This window comes from Balaenoptera acutorostrata, chromosome 5 (genome assembly GCF_949987535.1).
Source record: "Balaenoptera acutorostrata chromosome 5, mBalAcu1.1, whole genome shotgun sequence".
Lineage (NCBI taxonomy): Eukaryota > Metazoa > Chordata > Mammalia > Artiodactyla > Balaenopteridae > Balaenoptera > Balaenoptera acutorostrata.
In genome coordinates, this window is record NC_080068.1 from 91,792,236 (window position 1) to 91,811,794 (window position 19,559).

At 42.5% G+C, this 19,559-nt stretch overlaps 1 pseudogene; it reads right to left on the reverse strand.

Moving 5' to 3' along the window:
- Positions 1-16,027: 16,027 nt before the first annotated feature.
- On the reverse strand, positions 16,028-17,772 carry LOC103006150 (recombining binding protein suppressor of hairless-like; annotated as a pseudogene).
- Positions 17,773-19,559: the final 1,787 nt, after the last annotated feature.

Consider the following 19,559-nt stretch of genomic DNA (forward strand, 5'->3'; position numbering starts at 1 on the left):
ATTCTTTTTCTGTGCCTCCAATTTGACTGCCTTATTGTTACTGTGGGAAATGCAGTCCTGTAAACTGAACTCAGATCAGGAGCCAAGCTAAACATGCACGGAGAAAAATAATAGTAACAGCTAGAATGTATCTAATTCACACAATCGTCATGGTCCCCATTTTACAGGGGAAGAGACTGAGGCACAGAGAGGATAAGCATCTTGCCCAAGGACACACAGCTTGTGAGAGGTAAAGCTAGGCTTACAAACCTAGGCAGTCTGGGTGGAAAACCACAGCCTTAACTACTGTGCTACAGAGACTCAGCATCTAGCAAGACTACAGATCAGGGTCTCTGCTGGAACTAAGCAGAGCATACAAAATAGCAAGACAATTGGGCATCAGGAACTTGGCTGGCCTGGTTGAGAAAGGTGAGCAAACATTCCTCTGGGCAAGATCTTATTTATTCTAAACCACAGGACAGAACCCCCAGGGTGAGTCAGTGACTTAAGTCAGGAGGACGGCAGGAGCCATGCCATTCAGCCGCTGCCACATAAGAGCAAAACGCAAAGAGAGGGCAGGACTTTGCACTTAGGCAGATGTAGCCCTGTTTCTCCACTCAACCAGTCGTTAACTTTTGGTAAAGTGTGTCATTCTCTGCATCTTGATTTTCTCATTTGCAAAATGGGGAAACTACTATTAATCTGCAAGGGCTGCTGTAAGAATGAGAGGAGAAAATTCGTGTCGATGTGTGAGGCACTCAGAACGCATGATCATCTTTCCTTGCCACCCAGGGACATGTCTGCCACTCACCTTACACCACCTGAGCCAGCCACCACCCTTGGTTTGATTGGCTCTTGTTCATCCTCACCATACACTTTGTTCCACTGTCTCCTAGACTCACCTGGGCTTCATAGAAAGATGTGGACTCTGAAATCAAACTAATATAATTGTGAAGCCTGGCTCTGACATTCACTAATTTGAGCGAGTTGCTTTCTCTTTCTCTTTGAGCCTCCCTTTCCTAATGAGCAAGTGGAGATGCCAGTATCACCTGTTCCCTAAACCCTTGGTTAGGGTGAATGTGTGAGCACACTGCGGGCAGTGAGCTACATGAATCTCCCCTTCACTTCCAGCCTTCATTAAAATAAAAGCTGCTTCCCTAAAGTTCCTGCCCTTTGACACTAATATCCTGTATTTGTTTCTTAGTGCTGCAGGAACAAAGTACCGCAGACCGGATGACTTAAACAGCAGAAATATATTGTCTTACAGCTCTGGAGGCTGGAAGTCCAAGATCAGGGTGGTGGCATGGTCAGTTCCTTCCAAGGGCTTTGAGGGAGAATCTGTTCCAGTCTTCTTTCCTAGTTTCTGGGTGGCCTCAGGCCTTCCTTGTGGATGGCTCTCTTCTCCCTGTGTTTTCACAGCATCTTCCCTGCATGCTTATCTGTTTCAGTGCCCAAATTTCCCCTCTTTATAAGGACACCAGTCATATTGGATTAGAGTCCATCCTAATGACCGCACTTTAACTTGGTCATCTGCAAACACCCTATTTCCAAATAAGGTCACATTTACAGGTAGTGGGGTTTAGGACTTCAACATCTTTGAGGGGACATAATTCAGCCCATGTCATGCTCTATGGAATTATGCCAAAGAAGTCAACTTTCTGCTCCAGACCTCAGTACTTGGAGCACTTGGACTCAGCTATCATGTCTCCTCTGAGTCTCCCCTTCTCCCGTCTGGAGACAACTGTCTTCTTAGTCACATTTCCAGATGGCTCAGAATCTCTGCCCTCTCCTCGAGGCATTTCCAACTTTGGTAGGATTTCTTCTTTTTTTAACCTTTTAAAAATGCTTTTTTAATGTATTTACAAGGTCAAGCAACCATCGCCACAATCTAATTTTAGAACAATTTTGTCTCCCCTAAAAGAAATCTCTTGCCCATTAGAAGTCACTCCCTACCCCACACATCACCTCCAGGCAACCACCCATCCGCTTTCTGTCTATGGATTTGCTAAGACCATTCCCAGAACAGAACAGGTTTCTCCATATACAGCAAGTCCGCACAGAAGACAGTGAATCCATGTCTTCCCAAGAAAGAGAAACTTCCATTCAATCAATGCAGCCTGTCAAGCTGGTTTCCTCTGCCCATCTGTGCACTCGAATTTTTGAACCTGGGTGCAAGAGTGTATATTTAAAACTGATCGGTGAGAAACTAATGATTTTAAAGAGTTGAATCTGGATTCTATTATCTGTTATATCCCCCATCCCTCTCAATATCGTCATCCTAGTCTCATTAGCATGCCTTCCTGTCCTTCTCTCCAAGTCATCGATAAGAATATTGAGAGCCTGCATTCTCAAAGAGGATGACATTACCCTCAAAGGGGCAATAAAGCATATGTATAAAGCGTAGATGTGCATATGGTATGTATCCAGTATACCATCTGTGGTGTTAAAATTTCATAAGAGGAATGGGTATTCAGGAAAGACTGTCTAATAAGGCTCCTTAAGGGAACAATAATGAAAAATAGTTGAGAAACCCTAGTTTAAGGTTAAGGCTTTTTTTTTTTTTGGCTGTGCCACTTGCAGGACCTTAGTTCCCCCACCAGGGATTGATTCTGGGCCACAACAGTGAAAGCACCGAGTCCTAACCACTGGATGGCCAGGGAATTCCCAAGGTTAAGACTTAGAGCAAAACATCACCTGAGTCCACTGGAGATCTCCGCAGAGCTGTGGCCACCCATCAGTGTGATCAACCAACATCAACAGAGCCCCTACTCCCCCACCAGGGCCGGCTAGCTATTTTCAGATAGGCAGGAATCCATAAATGTTCTAATCTATTCTAATATACTGTACAACAATACTTTCAACAACTAACAAAGATGGCACATAGATTAACAAATCACTCAGCTCTAAATGGTCATTAAATCATTCATCAATTCATTCATTCAACAAATATCTATTGAGTGTCGACAATATGGCGGGCAATGAATAGTCTAGGTGCTGGGACTACAACAAGGACCAAAATAGATAGAAATCTCCACCTTCATAGAGTTTACAGTCTAGAAAGGGTTGGGGACGGGGACGACAGACAATAAACAAAAAAGTAATTAAACTGTAGAGTATTGTCAGATGGAAAAAAATGCCTCATAAAAGCTATGGGCTAAGGGGATTGTTAGGGTGGGGAAACTCTTCTGTACTAAATCGTAATGATGGATACATGTCATACCACATTTGTCAAAACCCGTAGAAGTGTACAACACAAAGAGTGAACATTAATGTAAACTATGAACAGTAGTTAATAATAATGATTCAGTATTGGTTCATTAATTGTAACAAATGTATGACACTAAGGCAAGATGTTAATAACAGGGGAAAGCGTGGAGGTAGAGGTGGAGGTGGGGTGGGTATGTTGAATTCTATATACCATCTGCTCAATTATTCTGTACACTTAACACTGTATTAAATAAATAAAGTCTTTTTTTTTTTTTTTAAATAAAGCTGCAGTCTGAACCCATGCAGAAATAGAGAGAAAAAGATGACACCTCCAGTATGCTTGGAATTGGAAAGTTTGGCAAGAAGAAAGAGTTAAAAGGAATGTGAGGGTGAGTGACATTGACTCTGTCAGGTGAAATGAATCCAGGTGCCAATAGGAGTCTGGTGAAATAGTACAACTAGGAAGAAGCAGGAGGAATTGATTCCAATAGATGATGCAGAACAATGAGAGCAGAGGAGCTCAAAGAAGCCACACACAGCAGTTCTGGAAAGAGCTTTAATCATAAAATAGAAAAGCCACAACTCTACTAGGAGGAGAAGGAAAGGAAGCCAAGTTGTAATCAATTTTAAAGGGAAGTTCAGGGCCAGAAACCAGGGAGATGGTAATCAATGCACACAGCAGAATTTAGGAAGTAGGAGTGGAGAGGAAATTACATGCAATTTTTAATACCCTTCTTCCAGACACAATTTCCAGCTTACAACTAATTAGAATTAGTTTTATGAGTTTTCCCAGCTACACTGAACTATGAAAAATAAATGAAGATGAGGAACATTTCATTATACCTAGTTTAATTCATCACAGGAATCCAAAGAGCTGATAAGTTTCTCACATGGGGACTTTAAAAACCACAAGCTTGCAATACATAGACATGTGAAGAAAGGAATCAGACCTTGTGGATAAGCTGACAGGGGGAGTGACTTCATCAGCCCATGAGTCACACAGGTCAACATTGAATCTACTATCTATACGTCCAGAAAATCACAGGGGACTGTCTAATATCCAAAAGAGGTGCACACCCCTGCCCCTCTCCTTAGGGCGATTAAAGTCTTATTGGAAAGGCTATACTTACTCACACGAATAAAAAGAGCATAAACATGAATAAAATAGGGTTCCACTGAACAGAATAGAGAATGAGTGCTGTGGACTGAATGTGTGGGTCTCCCCAAAGTTATGTTTGAAGCTCTAATCCCCAGTGTCATGGTATTTGGAGGTGGGGCCTTTGGGAGGTAATTAAGTTTAGATGAGGTCATAAGGTTGGAGTCGCATGATGAGATTAGTGCCCTTAGAAGAAGTGGAAAAGATTCCTCTCTTAGCTGTTTGAGAACAGCAAGAAGATGACTGTCTGCAAATCAGGAAGAGGGTTCTGGCACCCAAGGGCTGGCACCTTGATCTTGAACTTCTAGCCTTCAGAACTGTGAGGAATAAATGTCTGTTGTTTAAGCCACCCAGTCTACGGTATTTTTATTATAGCAGCCCAAACTGACTAAGACAGGGGGTAAAAACGGGGGATTAGATTATGTGGGCTCAGTTAGGCTCTAGCTTTCTCTTTAACAAGAGGAAGTTTGTATATTGAACCAGGAATGGACACTCCTGGGAGTTAGGATTGTGGCAGCAATCAAGGGACCCAGGGAGGTCACTGAGACAAGAACAGTAGTTCTCAAATGAGAGAGGCTACTTGACATCACACACCTCAAACATAGAATAATGTAGTGTGTATTCTCCTCTTCTTGCCCTTAGCCAAGTCTCCCCTTCTGCCCAGGGGCCCTCATTCTTCCTCTGCCTTTTAAGGCCAAGTTCAAGTTCCAAGTCTGCTGAGCAGCCTAACATTGATCGCATTTTCCTTAGAATTCCATGGATACACATGTTCTATTCCATTTACCTAGCATCCTCGTATGCAGTATGGTGTGATGGGCAATATTGAATTGGCAATAATATCTGGGTTTTGGTGGAGATCCACCTCTCACTAGCTCTGTTATCTTGGGTGGATTATTTAGCAACCCTGAGCCTCAGTTCCTGATTTGCAAAATGGGGGAACTGAGAGAATTCAAAGCATCTCTCCTTGAGGATGTGAGGCAACTGGGACCTCCCATTCATTGTGGATTGGGTGCAAATTGATCCAAGCCTTTTGGAAAACTATTTGCCAGTGTCTCTTAAAGTTAAATCTATGCCCACCCTCTGAGCTAGCAGTTCCACTCATAGGTATAAAACCAATACGAATGAGTGCTCATGTTCACCAGAAGATATACACAACAATATTCATAGCAATTGTAATCGTAATAGCCCAAAGCTGGAAACAACCCAAATGCCCATCAACAGTAGAATAGATTTTTTAAATGGTGATCTATTTGTACAATGCATTTTGTATAGCAGTGAAAACAAACTACTGTTACACACAGCAATATGGATGAATCTCATAGGTACAATGCTGAGTGAAAGAATCAAGATGCAAAAAAAAGTACATACTAAATGATTTCATTTACACCAAGTAGGGAACCAGGGAAAGGCATAGGGAATCTTTAGGGGAACTGGAAATGTTTTATATATGATCCAGGTGTTAGTGACACATATACATGAAAATAATAAGTAAAATGTTAAAAATAATAAGCAAAATGTCTATACTTCAATACAAGTTGAAGTATAGAAATCTACCCAGCCATGCCCTTGAGATCTGTGCATTTTACTTCAAGCCATTTCAACTTTAAAAAGTAAATAAAAAGGAAAAAGAGCACCGAGTCTTGCCCAGATTGTGTATCCTCAAAACATGCATCAATAATGGCCAAAATATGCATCAATAATGGCAGGAGGGGTCTTGACAGCTGCGTGACTGGCTCCTTCAAGTCTCAGCCCCATGAAGTGGGAGGCCCTCCTGTCTCTACCCCAAACCCACTGTCACATTCCCTTGTTCTAATTTTCTTTATAGAACTTGCTAATAGAATTGAAAATTATCACATTTTCTGTTTGTTTGTTTACTTGTTTAATGTCTGTCCCCACCCCCATGAAATGGCGGCATCTGTCTGAGTGATCCAAGCCCAGCAAGTACCTGGTTCACAATAAGCCCTAATTAGTATTTGTTGGATGGATGCATGAAGGACTGACAGAGGAAAGGAATGCATGTGTGATACTGTGCTAGAAAACTAGGAATACAAAGATTGATAAGACACATTTCTCTCCCAAAAGGAGATCATGGTGATCAATTCTGTAGACTCTGAAAACTTAGAAACCCAGCACTCCCCTCTGCCTGATCTTCGTCATCATTCTCCTGACTGGTTCAGCAGCTCCCTATCTGGTCTCCCTGTCTTTGGGCCCTCCCACCCCACACTCCCTACACACGCACATGCACACACACACACAGAGTCTCTGTATTGCCAATAGTTGACTTACTAAAAACTAATTCTGATCTTGGTACCCCACTGCTTCCAACCGCCTTTGGCTCCTCTCTCCAAGTCTGAACTGCTCACAGTGACACAGGCTGACTCCCAGCACTTGCCCCCACTCCCCTCCCAGCCCTGAGCAGCCCCCTCTCCATCTTGTCTCCAAGCCTCTCCTCCCACTGTGCTCCAGCCCCTTTCATGACATTCAGACCTTGCACCACCCTCTTATTTTCCTGGGTCCCTGGCCTCTTTTTCAGCTCCCAAAACACCCTGGGTGATGCCTCTTTGACCAAGGAGTCTATGGCTTGAGGGCTGGAATCATTGGAGTGAGGCTGAAAACCATGGGAGGCTCTTCTCAGTTTGCTTCATCAACTTTTACTGATTTTCTACTCCTGATTTTTTTCAAAATACATACACATTTTAGATTATTGAGAAAGGCAAAGAAAACAAATCAGAATTCATATTTTAATATCTAGACTTCACCACTATTTACGTTTGGGTAACCAGATGGCAATGAGCGAGTGACCCAGAGTCATTATCTCCATGGCTGTAGTTTCTTCTGGACACTTTGTCCATTCTTTTTTGTCTCTGCATGTTGATTTCATTTTGTTTTACCCATCCCCCTCAAAAAAGAAAACCTGATTACTGAAATCTTGTTTTTTAAACTGCTTTCTCTCCAAAATTTATATATAGTAGGATGTTTGATTCGAGGGTAGAAGTATACATAGCAGATATACAGTCCAGCCAGATCTTTGAAACTTGAGTCATTAAAAACCACATCTAGGTGGAAAATTCTACATGAAAATATGTTCCACGGGCACTTCAAGAAGAAATAGTACCTTCTCAAGACAGAGGGGGATGAAGGGGAGCAAGGTCAAATTTATTTAGGGTTTAACTCTTTCGTTTTTATTCCTTCAGTATTTCCTCCAAGCATTGAGTTCATAGAGTCAGGGTAGCAGATGTTCTCATTCCATCTCAGCTGAGCCCTTGGTATTCACCACTGTGATCCCCACAAACAGACACAGGGCTGGGACAGAGCAGACATAAAAATAAATATCAAGTTGAATAGGATCAAATTAAACTCAACTTCTAGCTAAGGGTCCCTAATCCCTCTCTTCTCCAGCTACTCTGACTGGAAAACTCATTGTTTCCCATTACCATCCAGTCTCCCAAGGCCTGGTGATTCTTCCTTCCCTGTTGCTCCTAACTCCCCTTCTCCTCTGTGTTCCCATCACCTTTTACCCCCTTATGAACCCAAGCCCAGATTTCTGCTCTTGCTCCTGCCTGGCCTTTGGAGTCTCCTGCCCCCAGTCCACCACGTATGTTACATCACTTAACCTTCCCAGCCCCCTCTGCAAAAGTTCACGAGTGACCCCTTTGCCCAAGATACTGGTCAAATTTCTCAACCTGATATTTAGAGTACTATATAATAAATAGATTCATAATCCTCTAAGGTGGGAGCCACCGGCCACATGTAGTTACTGAGCTCTTGAAATGAGGCTACTATAGGACAGTCTAACTAGAGTGAGAAACAGTCTTGTTTTCCCATTGACACAGTTATTATTTTGCTAGAGCTACATTTCACTTAGGCACTGTATCACATAAGATAATATTGTAGTGCACATGAAACTCAGCAGAACTCTGCAGGGCTTTCCAGGGGACAGACCCCCACCCTGAGTTTGAAGAAAAGCTTTAGCCTTCTAGGTCTTCCTTGAGTTCCAAAGAGCAAACTTAATCAGAGAAGTGAAAAAATACAGAACCAAAGAAAAACAATCAAGCAAGACAAAATAATAATAGTTTAGCCATAAAACAAAGTCAAGGTCCTTTAGTTCCTCCTCAAGGGCTGTAGATAATATCCTGAGCCATATCCTTGAGTTGTTTTGCAGATACTAAAACGCCCACCAGGTGGAAGAGTTTAACTCCATGCTGCCCACCAGCATGTAGACCCCAAACTGGTTGGAACCAGAAAACAGATCATTGAGATTCCTGAAATACCACCCTGTTACCTCACCATCAGCCAATCAGAGGATTGTACAGAAGCTGATCACTCACCCTGTGACCTTCTCCCTCACACCATCTTTAAAACCCTTCCCCTAAAATCCATCTGAGAGTTCAAGTCTTTTGAGCATGAGCTGCCCCTTCTCCTTGCTTGGCACCCTACAATAAAGATAGCATGCTATCTATACTTTCCTTTGCCACAACCTGATGTCAGTAGATTGGCTTTGCTGCACTTCAGGCAAGCGGACCCAAATTTGGTTCAGTAACACACATAGGGCATAGATGTTATTTTTATGTGTAAACTCATCAACAAATTGCTTCAGTTCAAATGTTCTTTTTTTCCCCTATGCACCTATGTAACATTGTAATGTGTTTATTCAAATAATTTCTGCAGATAATAAGTCCAAAGATATCTGTGTCAATCATAATTGGGAATTAAATAAAAATAGTTATTTTTAAAATTATAATGTAATTAAATGTAATTTTTCTAGTTTAAAGAAGTATGGGCAAATTTTAAATGAAAGTGTACTAATGATGCTGAATCAAGTGGTGATGCAGTAGCTAGAACTACAATCAGAAGAGTACAACAAAATAGGATGATGAAAAGCAACTGCAATTTCCTGCAGCAGATCACTGTGTTAAAAAAAAAAATTAAGATGATAAAGTGGACAATATTGAGACATTTTCAGCAAGTGCTAATAGATTTGATAAGAAATTTTTTTCAATGGTCAAAAAAATTAATAAAATTAGTTGCCTAAACACAGAATTAAATGTCCAACAAGAAATTTATAATTATTTGTAATTAATTTTTTTAATTTTTAAAAAAGTTTAAATAAATTTAAACAGATCTGTGCTTATACATTTGGCCAGCTATTAAAAAAAATCTTGGATTCTTGCACAAAATAAAAAAACACCGTTAGATAAAGAAATGGTAAAACAAAATATGTAATGGAAATATTATTAGAAAATACCAGGAAAAGACTAAAAAAGATATTTTACAAAGAGTGGAAGCTCTTCAATTATGTCACTAAATAATTGCCCATAAAATACAAGACTTTTCTAACAATAGCAAAGACCAATAAACAAACCTGAAAAATCACAGAGAACAGATTGGTAGTTGCCAGACAGAGGGGCTGGGAGTTGAGCAAAATGGGAGCCAAAGGTACAAACTGCCAGTTATAGAATAAATGTCATGGGTGCAATGTACAGTGTGGTGACTATAGTTAATAATACTGTATTGTCATTTGAAGTTGCTAAGAGAGTGCATCTTAAAAGTCCTCATCACAAGAAAAGAAATTTGTAACTATGTATGGTAATGGATGTTAACTCCACTTTTTGTGGTGATTATTTCAGAATATATACAAATATTGGATCATTATGTTGAAACTAATAGAATGTTATATGTCAATCATACCCCAATTTAAAAAAAAGAAAAAAGAATGAACAAAACTCATCAGATGGGCTGGAGCAGTGGGCTCTAGACCAGACCCCCAGGAACGGTGCCAGGATGACACTGCAGAACCGGGCTGCCAGGGGGCTGCCACATCTGCCAACATCAGGAAAGCAGGACTAAAGAAGGCACTCCTGAAGCTGCTGGCTCCAGGAACATACCTCTTCAAGCATTAAGTGTTAGATTTAGAGCCACACCACACCTGAGAGATCCAACTTAGCGAAAAACAGATGGCCCGTACCCTGCCTCTTGACTCTCAGTAAGCTGGTGCCTGGACGCTGGAACACACTGCAGAAAAACCAGCAATGCTATTCTACGCATGGTACCATGCAGATGCCTTCCAATTCTCACGCAGGTGCATCTAAGCTATGAAGCCTAAATCACATCCAAAAGCCCCTAAAAAGAAGTCCCTCCCATCACTTCGCTCTCCTTACCAGGTAAACTCCTTCAACTTAAATATCCCTTCCTCCAGGAAGCCTTCTCTGACTTCCCCAAAACTGTGCTAAGTTGGCTGTCCATGTACTTTGTATGCATTCTTGGCTCACTTTATTTATTCTAAGTGTTTAGTTGTCTTTCTCCCCTGATAGGCCATTAGCTCCATGGACGGAGCCATGTTAGTTTATTCACCATCATGTTCTCCCCACCTAGTGGTAGATGCTAAATTCACATGTGTTGAATGAATGAGTGAACAGTGTGCCAGGGGTCGCATTTGAACCATCTTTCCCCACACTACAAGCCCTCTCATAACACATCCATGTGCCTCCGAAGATGTCCAGCACCTGCCAGATGAAGACTGCAGTTGGCACATGCATCACCAGGATGCAACCTTTCCCACTCAAGGAGGACGGCCTGGGGCTGTTTCTAAGAAACAGGGAGGAACTGTTGTTCACGCAATGACTTTCAAGAAAATGCCATGGGCTCTGGGATGCTGGGCCCTGAGCCCAGGCTGCAGAACAGCCAAGGGAAGATCAGGCCAAGGGGTTATGCTGGACACTGCACAAAACATGCCCACCCACGTTCCTGTCATCAAGGAAGACTGTGGACACTGAAGTGAGGGACCCAGAAGAGGATCCTGGTTGTGCAAACAATGAGACTTTACACAAAAGCATTTACAGTTTATGAAACTCCTTCACATGTATCAGCCAGTTCATTATTTCTCCCTCTCCCATTTTACAGATTAGGAAACTGAAGCATAGCAAGATGAGCAACTTTTCCTAAGGCAAGTGTCAAATCCCGGTCTTGGACCCAAACCTCATAGCGCTGTGGTCACAACACACACTGTAAAATCAGACAGAGCCAAGTTCCAAGTCATTTTCTGCCACACACCAGCCAGGTTCCTTGGGCAAGTCACTCTCTGAGGCTCCGTTTTCTCTTATGTAAAATGAAGGCGATAGCAGCTAACTCATGGGGTTGTTGTGAGAATTAAATGAACCACTTATGCAAAGAACTTAGCTCAGCACCTTGTGCAGAATAAGTGTTCAGTGATTAGTATCTGTTTTATTATTATTACTATTCCAAGTTTGACTCTATTATCTGAGATTGATTTTTAATCGTACAAATCTTATTATAGTATTAATAATTTACTCTGAAATACTTCAGCAAAGCCAGTGTGATATGAATGAGGGAAGGGCATTCAGTCACCTTGATTAGGTAGGCGCACTCCAGGCCTGGTAAGCTATCACCACAACGCAAATACCCCAGCCCAGAGGACAGGACCATCAGCACTTCCTCTAATTTCCTGTCCGCTTGTGACAACACATTATTTGGCTCCGCTGATCCACATAATGAATGTCAGACAAGAGTTTCTATTGGGGGTACTTAGTGATTTGTTAATCAGCATAAAGAAAGGATACACCAAATGGGCTCTATTGATAACATTAGTGATATTCAATATATAAAGTAATATTCAAGATAAAATATTTGAAACGTTTCCTGTGCTTACTTGATCCTTCACCCTTAACCCTCAAGGATGGCATGAGAAGCTTGATCCCTAAAGCATCCTGTGCCCACCCCTGGCTCAGAGTGTTGTGGTCTGTTCAAGAGAACTCTTATGGAGGTGTTTTGTGAGCACCAAAAGGGACGGAGGGCTAGGGCTTCACAGAGCTTGCAGAACTGCTCTAAGACTATTCTGTAGGCTTCCTCTGAGCCTATAGGCAAATAAATATTTATCCTTGTAGTAACTTTTGTTCTGATACTTACTTCCTTACTGCCTCTCAGTATCTAACCCTCACTTACCTCTAACTCCTAAGGGTTCCAAGATAAACCAAAAAGAGCCTAATATCCACGAATGACCAAATTGGCTTAGGCCAATTTGCAACAAAGGTTCTACTGAGTTTTTCTCAGGATTGTCACGAAGCCCAAATCACTAAACGCACGTCAAAGTCCCTAGAGAATTTTAAAGATCCATAGAGACGATAATAATAACAGGACCACATGTATCATTTGCTCAGTTTCCTCCTCTGGTTCTTCTCTAGGACCCAGTCATTAACACTTTGTTCTCTCTAGGCGATCTCATCTAGTCCCCTAGCCCTAAATATACATCATATGGGACTTCCCTGGTCGCACAGTGGTTAAAGAATCCGCCTGCCAATACAGGGGACACGGGTTTGAGCCCTGGTCTGGGAAGATCCCACATGCCGCGGAGCAACGAAGCCCGTGCGCCACAACTACTGAGCCTGCGCTCTAGAGCCTGAGTGCCACAACTACTGAGCCCACGTGCCACAACTACTGAAGCCCATGAGCCTAGAGCCCATGCTCCATGACAAGAGAAGCCACCGCAATGAGCAGCCCACGCACCACAAGGAAGAGTAGCCCCCATTCGCCGCAACTAGAGAAAGCCTGTGTGCAGCAACGAAGACCCAATGCAGCCAAACATTAATTAATTAATTAATTAATTTAAAAAAGATTAAATGCCCCTCTTGGGATGCCAATGCTGGTAAAATATATATATATATATATATATATATATATATATATATATATATATCATATTTTGAGGGCTTTCATATTTTTGTCTCCAGTCTTTGTCTCTCAACTAAGCACCAGATTATGTATATCCAACTGTCCACTGGACATCTCCAGTTGAAGAGGTCTAACAGGCATCCTAAACCGCCACAGCCAAAACACAGCTCTGGATCCTTTCTCTCTCAACAGTCCCATCACCACCACCTGCATCTTACCTATCTCAGAAGATGGTGCTGCCCAGACCAAAGACCTAGGAGTCATCTTTGGTTCCTCTCTTTCTGTCACAGCCCCATCCCCTCTCCCCACCTGATACATCAGTGCCCCTCTACCTATCTCTGATGATACCACCCTAACCACCATCATCTCACACATTCCCTCCAAAAGCCTCCTAACTGATCTCACTGATTCTACCCCCCTCCCCCCTGGACAGAATGGCTTTTTTTTTTAATGTAAATGAGACAGTGTGACTTCCTGTTTCAACCTTCCAATGACCTTCCATCACTCCTAGAATAAAACCCAAACTCCTTTTCCACAACTCCTGCTTCTAACCTCCTCCTCCTCTCTGGCCATCTCTCACCACCTCCACCCTTGCTCACTTCACTCCAGTCACACTGGCTCATTCTTGTTTCTTCAACACCGATGTGTCCCTTTCAGTCCCACCTCATGACCTTTCCACCTGTTGTTCCCTTGGCCCAAAAACTTTCTGAGTCTTCACCTGGTGACCTTTGTATCACCCCAATGTCAGCCAAGTCACCTCAGAGGGGCCTTTCCCAGCCACACAATCTAAAGAAGACCCAGTATCCTTACACGCCACTTTCATGCCATCACTCAGATTTACTACGTTCATAGCATTTCTCACGACTATCTTATTCATTTCTTTGCTTATATATTGTTTGTCTCCCCACTAGAATAAAAGTCCTATGAGGGCAGGAGCTTCATTTTGTTGATTAAAGCCTCCCAGCATTTCCAACAGTGCCTGGCATAGAGAAAGATCTGGAAAACACTTGCCCAGTGAATAAATGGGTTACTTATTTATTACAGCCTCTACATGACTTGTAGAAGTAAAGTCTGTGAGGAGAATGGATAAGCAAACTGTAGTACATTCACATAAGAGAATACTATTCAGCAATGAAAAAGAATAACTGCTGATAATGCACAACAACATGATTGGATCTCAAATACATTACGCTTGAGCATGTACTATATGATTCTGCTCATAAGAAAGGCCAAGAACAGACAAAATTAATCTATGGTGTTAGAAGAGAGAACAGTGGTTAGTAATCTCTAGGATGGGGACTGACCAGAAGGACATGAGGAAACTTTCTGTAAGTTTGAAGCTACTTTGATTGGCATATAAGATACACATATTTTTATAATACATTTGCCGAAACCCACCAAATTGTACACTTCAGATTTGTACATTTCCCTGTGTGGAAATTTTTCCTCAAATTGAAAACAAACAAATGAAACCTACTCTTGTAAATAGAATGGCCAACTTCCTAGTATCAGTCAATTCAGAATGAAATATCACTTTGGTTTAGCTCCAGTTCAGAGACTATTTTGGAATCTAGGTTTTAGCATATCATTTTAGAATCATTTTAGAATATCTACCTGAGCTTCTTTAAGCTTCTTTGTGTCGGTGTGATGGGAGGAAACAGTTTGGCTCTAATTTTTACCATAAAAAATAACAGTAATATTCAGTGTGCGTCTGGCTCAGGAACAGGTTCCTGTCGGTTTTGATTTTTTTGCTTTGTTTCTTTGTGTGCAAAGTAGACTTGGCCTTATATCTTTGCTCCTGGGGTGTTTTTTCAGGCAAGCAACAAGAGATGCCAAAGATATGCTAATAAGCCCAGACTTCTAAGTGTCACTCCTAAGTATAAAAACCTAAAGGAAGTAATCATCTTGAAAGCGTCCATCAGTTTGGACCAAAGAAATGAATTTGCTTTAGCCAACAATAACTACATTTTATCCTTGTCAGGATAAAATCCTTTATCCTTTATCCCAAATTCTTCCATTGGTTACCCCCTCACCACCACCATGGTAGTGGGAAATACCTCCCACCCAGTAGCCAGCTTTATAGACAGGCAACGAGAAGCTCAGGGGAGTTGGTTGCTGCTGTGAGCTAGCACCAAACAGGGTTCCTGGTGTGGTTCATTGTCTGGTCCAGGAAGAGTATGCTGAGTGGAGCTGACATACATTTTCCAACAAGGACTGAACCCTGAAAGCAAAAGTCCTCCGTCTAACATCCTCATCCTGATTGGCGAGCAATACTTACTACTGATTTCCCTGTGCACAACCTTAAGTTCCAAGCTACAAAGCACTTCCTCATCTTACATTCAGTTAAAAAGAACCTGACCCTTACAACTTCAGCTAAAAGATGAACCCTCTCCAACACCTAGAGGCAGGTAGCTAGGTGTACATGTGTTGGGTTGGCATGATTTTCGTAGGCGACAACCTTCTGTGCCTTTCGACTCAATTCAGGAAAGCTTTTCTTGGGGCGGGCTGGCCTGGAGTGGAGAAGAAGTATCTGTCTGAGAAGCCACACCAGGACACCCAGCCCTGCAGCCTCCACGGGGAAGCACGCTGGCCCTGGTGACAGAAAGTGCTGCTCCAAAGCCAGGGTGTCTCTTTCTCAACAAGGCCCACCCAGGAGCCACTCGGCAGGGAAATGAGTGGGAGTTGACCCCAGTCTGTTGAGAAGAACAAGGAGAGGACAGGAAGGGATTCTACACCGGTCTCACTCCAAGCCTACAAGTAGCTCAAGAGGTGTGAAACTCAACCTTTTAAGGGAAGGCTGGAGCAGGATATAAACAGAGAAGATGTAACGTTTTCCTGAAGGAAATTCAAAGCTCTTCCGATGAGTCTGATGAGGCTTCGGTCAACTTTGGGTGTCCTCTGTGTGTCCAGAGCATCTAGCTCTTGCCTGAATAGGAAAAATTCCAAAGGCAAAGAGAGATAAGCCAATAAATAAGAGAACAAGCTCTACTTCTTCTTTTTCCCTCCATTACGTAAACCACCAGCTCAGGAGGCAAGGCCATGATCACGGGCACGTGGACTTTTTTTTTTCCAAAAGTTTGTGCATTTTGATGGGTTTTTTCATTTGTTTTACTGTGGCTTCTGCACTTCAAATCAGCACTTGCAGGTAATGGGGTTTTTGAATAGTATCACTGGGTATGAAAAGTTTTCCCAAGAAACCACAAAAGATTGTTCATTTTTTTCTTTCTTTTTTGGTCAACATTTTGCCGCACTCATGTCAGTGTAAGTCCTAGCAAAAAGACGGTAGTTAGGACACAACTGTTGCTGTAGATGACGTGACATTGGTTGAATTTGTGCTGACATTTGTGTAACTCCCCTCGCTGTTTGTGTTTGACTCATTAGGGGGCACTTGGCTGGAGTTGGCTCGAAGGATTGCTCCCGCCGCACTGCAATGTGGCCGTGGTCCCGGTTCTGGGGTGTAGGTAAAGGTAAGGCTGGTGGAATAAATGATTCCATCATTACGGACCAAAGTTACTGGAACCTGCACTGGCTGCCGGACCCATCTCCAACCTTCTTGGAATGCAGAAATGTCTGGGACAACACAGAGCATACTCTCTCCACATCTGTACATAGTTTCAGCTTCCACATCCCCAAACCACACTCGTAAATTTGGAGTGAAATGCTGTCCTGTAAGTTCAAGATTGCTACATCCCCACTGCCATTCAACTGAAGACTTTCTACAACAGGCACCGGAGTGACTGGGGCAAGGACAGGGCCCATCCCCTCGTAAAATGTATACTCTGCCTTATCCGTACTAATGATTGTCCAGGAAGCGCCATCATTTATCATCTCTTTATTTGGTTCTCTTGGGCATGGAGTGGCCTGAAACCGAATTATTCTTTCTTGAGAAAGGCACAAGTACATTCTTTCTGTATCCTTAAGGTAAAATGCACATTTATGGAGCTGTGACATAGGATCATCTGCATCCAGTAATGCGGTCTGCTTATCAACTTTCCTAATTACCAATCTTGGGAGTGCCATGCCAGCAACTGAACATACAAGTGTGACTGTTTGTCCATAATGGATGTATCCATTGCGGACTGTGAATTCTTCTCCTTCTGATTCATCATCATCCAAGAGATGAATGTGAAATGCTCCCCACTGCTGAGAACTGGCATGGAAATTACTTCCCTCTACATGCAAGCATCTGGTACTAACTGTCTGGGATCGAAGTCGATTAAACAGAGCCACCTTTGTTCCTGAGGCAATGCATAAGTCAGCATTTTTCAATGACTGCTTCTTTTTGGAAGGTTTGGAGATGACTTTTATCCGCTTGCTGAGGAACACACCAATGTCATCACTATTGCCATAGAACATCTTTACAGACAGCATGAAGTGCTTTCTCTTGTCTGAATCAGATATACACAATGTTTTGGCCGTGCAATAGTTCTTTCCTTCCCAGTTTAGCTGCTGCATTTCTTGGTCACTATTTCCTATTCTAATAATTGCACAGGGTTGAGACTCTTGTTCAGAACAACCACCGCGTTCCATTTGTTCTTTTTTTCCTTCCATCCACTGCCCATAAGATACACACAAGGGGGAGGGCAAAAAAACTTTTTTTCATTTCCATATGACTTCTGTGCAACTTTTGCATGAAGAATAAGTACTGCTTGATCCCCTTGCTCTTTTAAATAATTTCACATAGCTTCCCTAGTAAATCATTTAGGTGGAAGCCGCTCACCAAATTTTCTTTTAATCCACGCCATGGTACTTCAAGAACATGTTAAGGTAAGCCGCAGGCTGGAACACTTTGATGCACCTCAAAACACCTCAGCCAGTTTGTCTGTATCATTCTCCTTTCCTTTGAGACCATAATGGTTCTGAAGAACTATAATGCTTCCATTTGAATGATAGTTCCATAATTTCAATGACCTGTCACAGCAGGTGCCATCTTCCACCCATGTGGACTTTCGAGTCAGCCAGAGCTGAGCCCAAATGTGCCCCTTGCTGGCTGCATGAACTTGAGCTCTCTCTTAACCTCTCTGATCCTCAGTTTCCTCATCTATAAAATGCGAATGACACTAGCATTTTCTCTCAGGGTTTATTGTAAAGAATTAAGGGCCAGCGAATCACTTAGCACAGTGCCTTGCACATAAAAAGGACTCCATAAATGTTATGCCTTGACTCAGTAAATATTTTATTTTATTTATTTATTTATTTTTTAAATTTAATTTTATTTATTTATTTATTTATCTATGGCTGTGTTGGGTCTTCATTTCTGTGCGAGGGCTTTCTCTAATTGCGGCGAGCGGGGGCCACTCTTCATCGCGGTGCGTGGGCCTCTCACTGTCGCGGCCTCTCTTGTTGCGGAGCACAGGCTCCAGATGCGCAGGCTCAGTAGTTGTGGCTCACGGGCCTAGTTGCTCCGCGGCATGTGGGATCTTCCCAGACCAGGGCTCGAACCCGTGTCCCCTGCATTAGCAGGCAGATTCTCAACCACTGCGCCACCAGGGAAGCCCCAGTAAATATTTTAGTAAGTAGCTCCCATAGTTCTGGTGATTAATGTAAATAAGTGATTTAATTAACTAGAAGCAAATGGCTCTTCCTGAATTACCTACCCTGGAATCCATCTCTCCAGCTTTGCTGGAATATAGCCATGTCTATAGTGATTTTGGGGATCTTGCTTATTCATAAAGGGACTTTCTTAGTAGACAGTGTGTTGAGAAGCCTCGAGTTGTGAGGTATGGAGGGGGTGGAAAAGGATATGATTATCTTAAATTATTCAGCGGGCTAATCTGCAGGTTAGGGATTAAATTTAATCCGTGACCTCCCAAAAAGAGGAATTAAATCCAACAGGAGAAAATTGCAGGGAACAGATTTCTGGGACTTTTTGTTTTGTTTTGTTTTCCTGATCCAGCCAGAGTTTATGGCTCTTCTCTTGTGTATCAAGCACTGTTCTGGGTACCAGGGACACAAGTGGTGAACACAGTCCCTACCTTGATGGAGACTGCACCCTAATAGGAGATGGATAACAAGCAAGTAAACAAGTAAATAAACAAGTAAATAAACAAGACAAATTTAGATACTCATAAGTACTGTGAATAACATAAAAACTGAGTGATAAGATGGAGGATTATTGGTGACAGGGGATAAATTTTTTTCTTTTTAATTGAGATATAACTGACATTAACATTATAGTAGGGACTTCCCTGGTGGTGCAGTTGTTAAGAATCCTCCTGCCAATGCAGGGGACATGGGTTCGAACCTTGGTCCAGGAAGATCCCACATGCCGCAGAGCAGCTGAGCCCGTGAGCCACAACTCCTGAGCCTGCGCTCTAGAGCCTGCAAACCACAACTACTGAGCCCGCATGTCACAACTGCTCCATCCGGAATAGTGATTGGGCAGGTCTAGCCAAGAGGCCAAGGACTCCCTGGCCCCAGTCAGCCTGACCTGATTACTGTTTACAAGAGCAAAACCAGGAGGTTTGCATAGAAATGGGAGTGCCCGTAATCCAGGTGTGGGGAAATCCACCCACAGTCCTCCAAGCTTTAC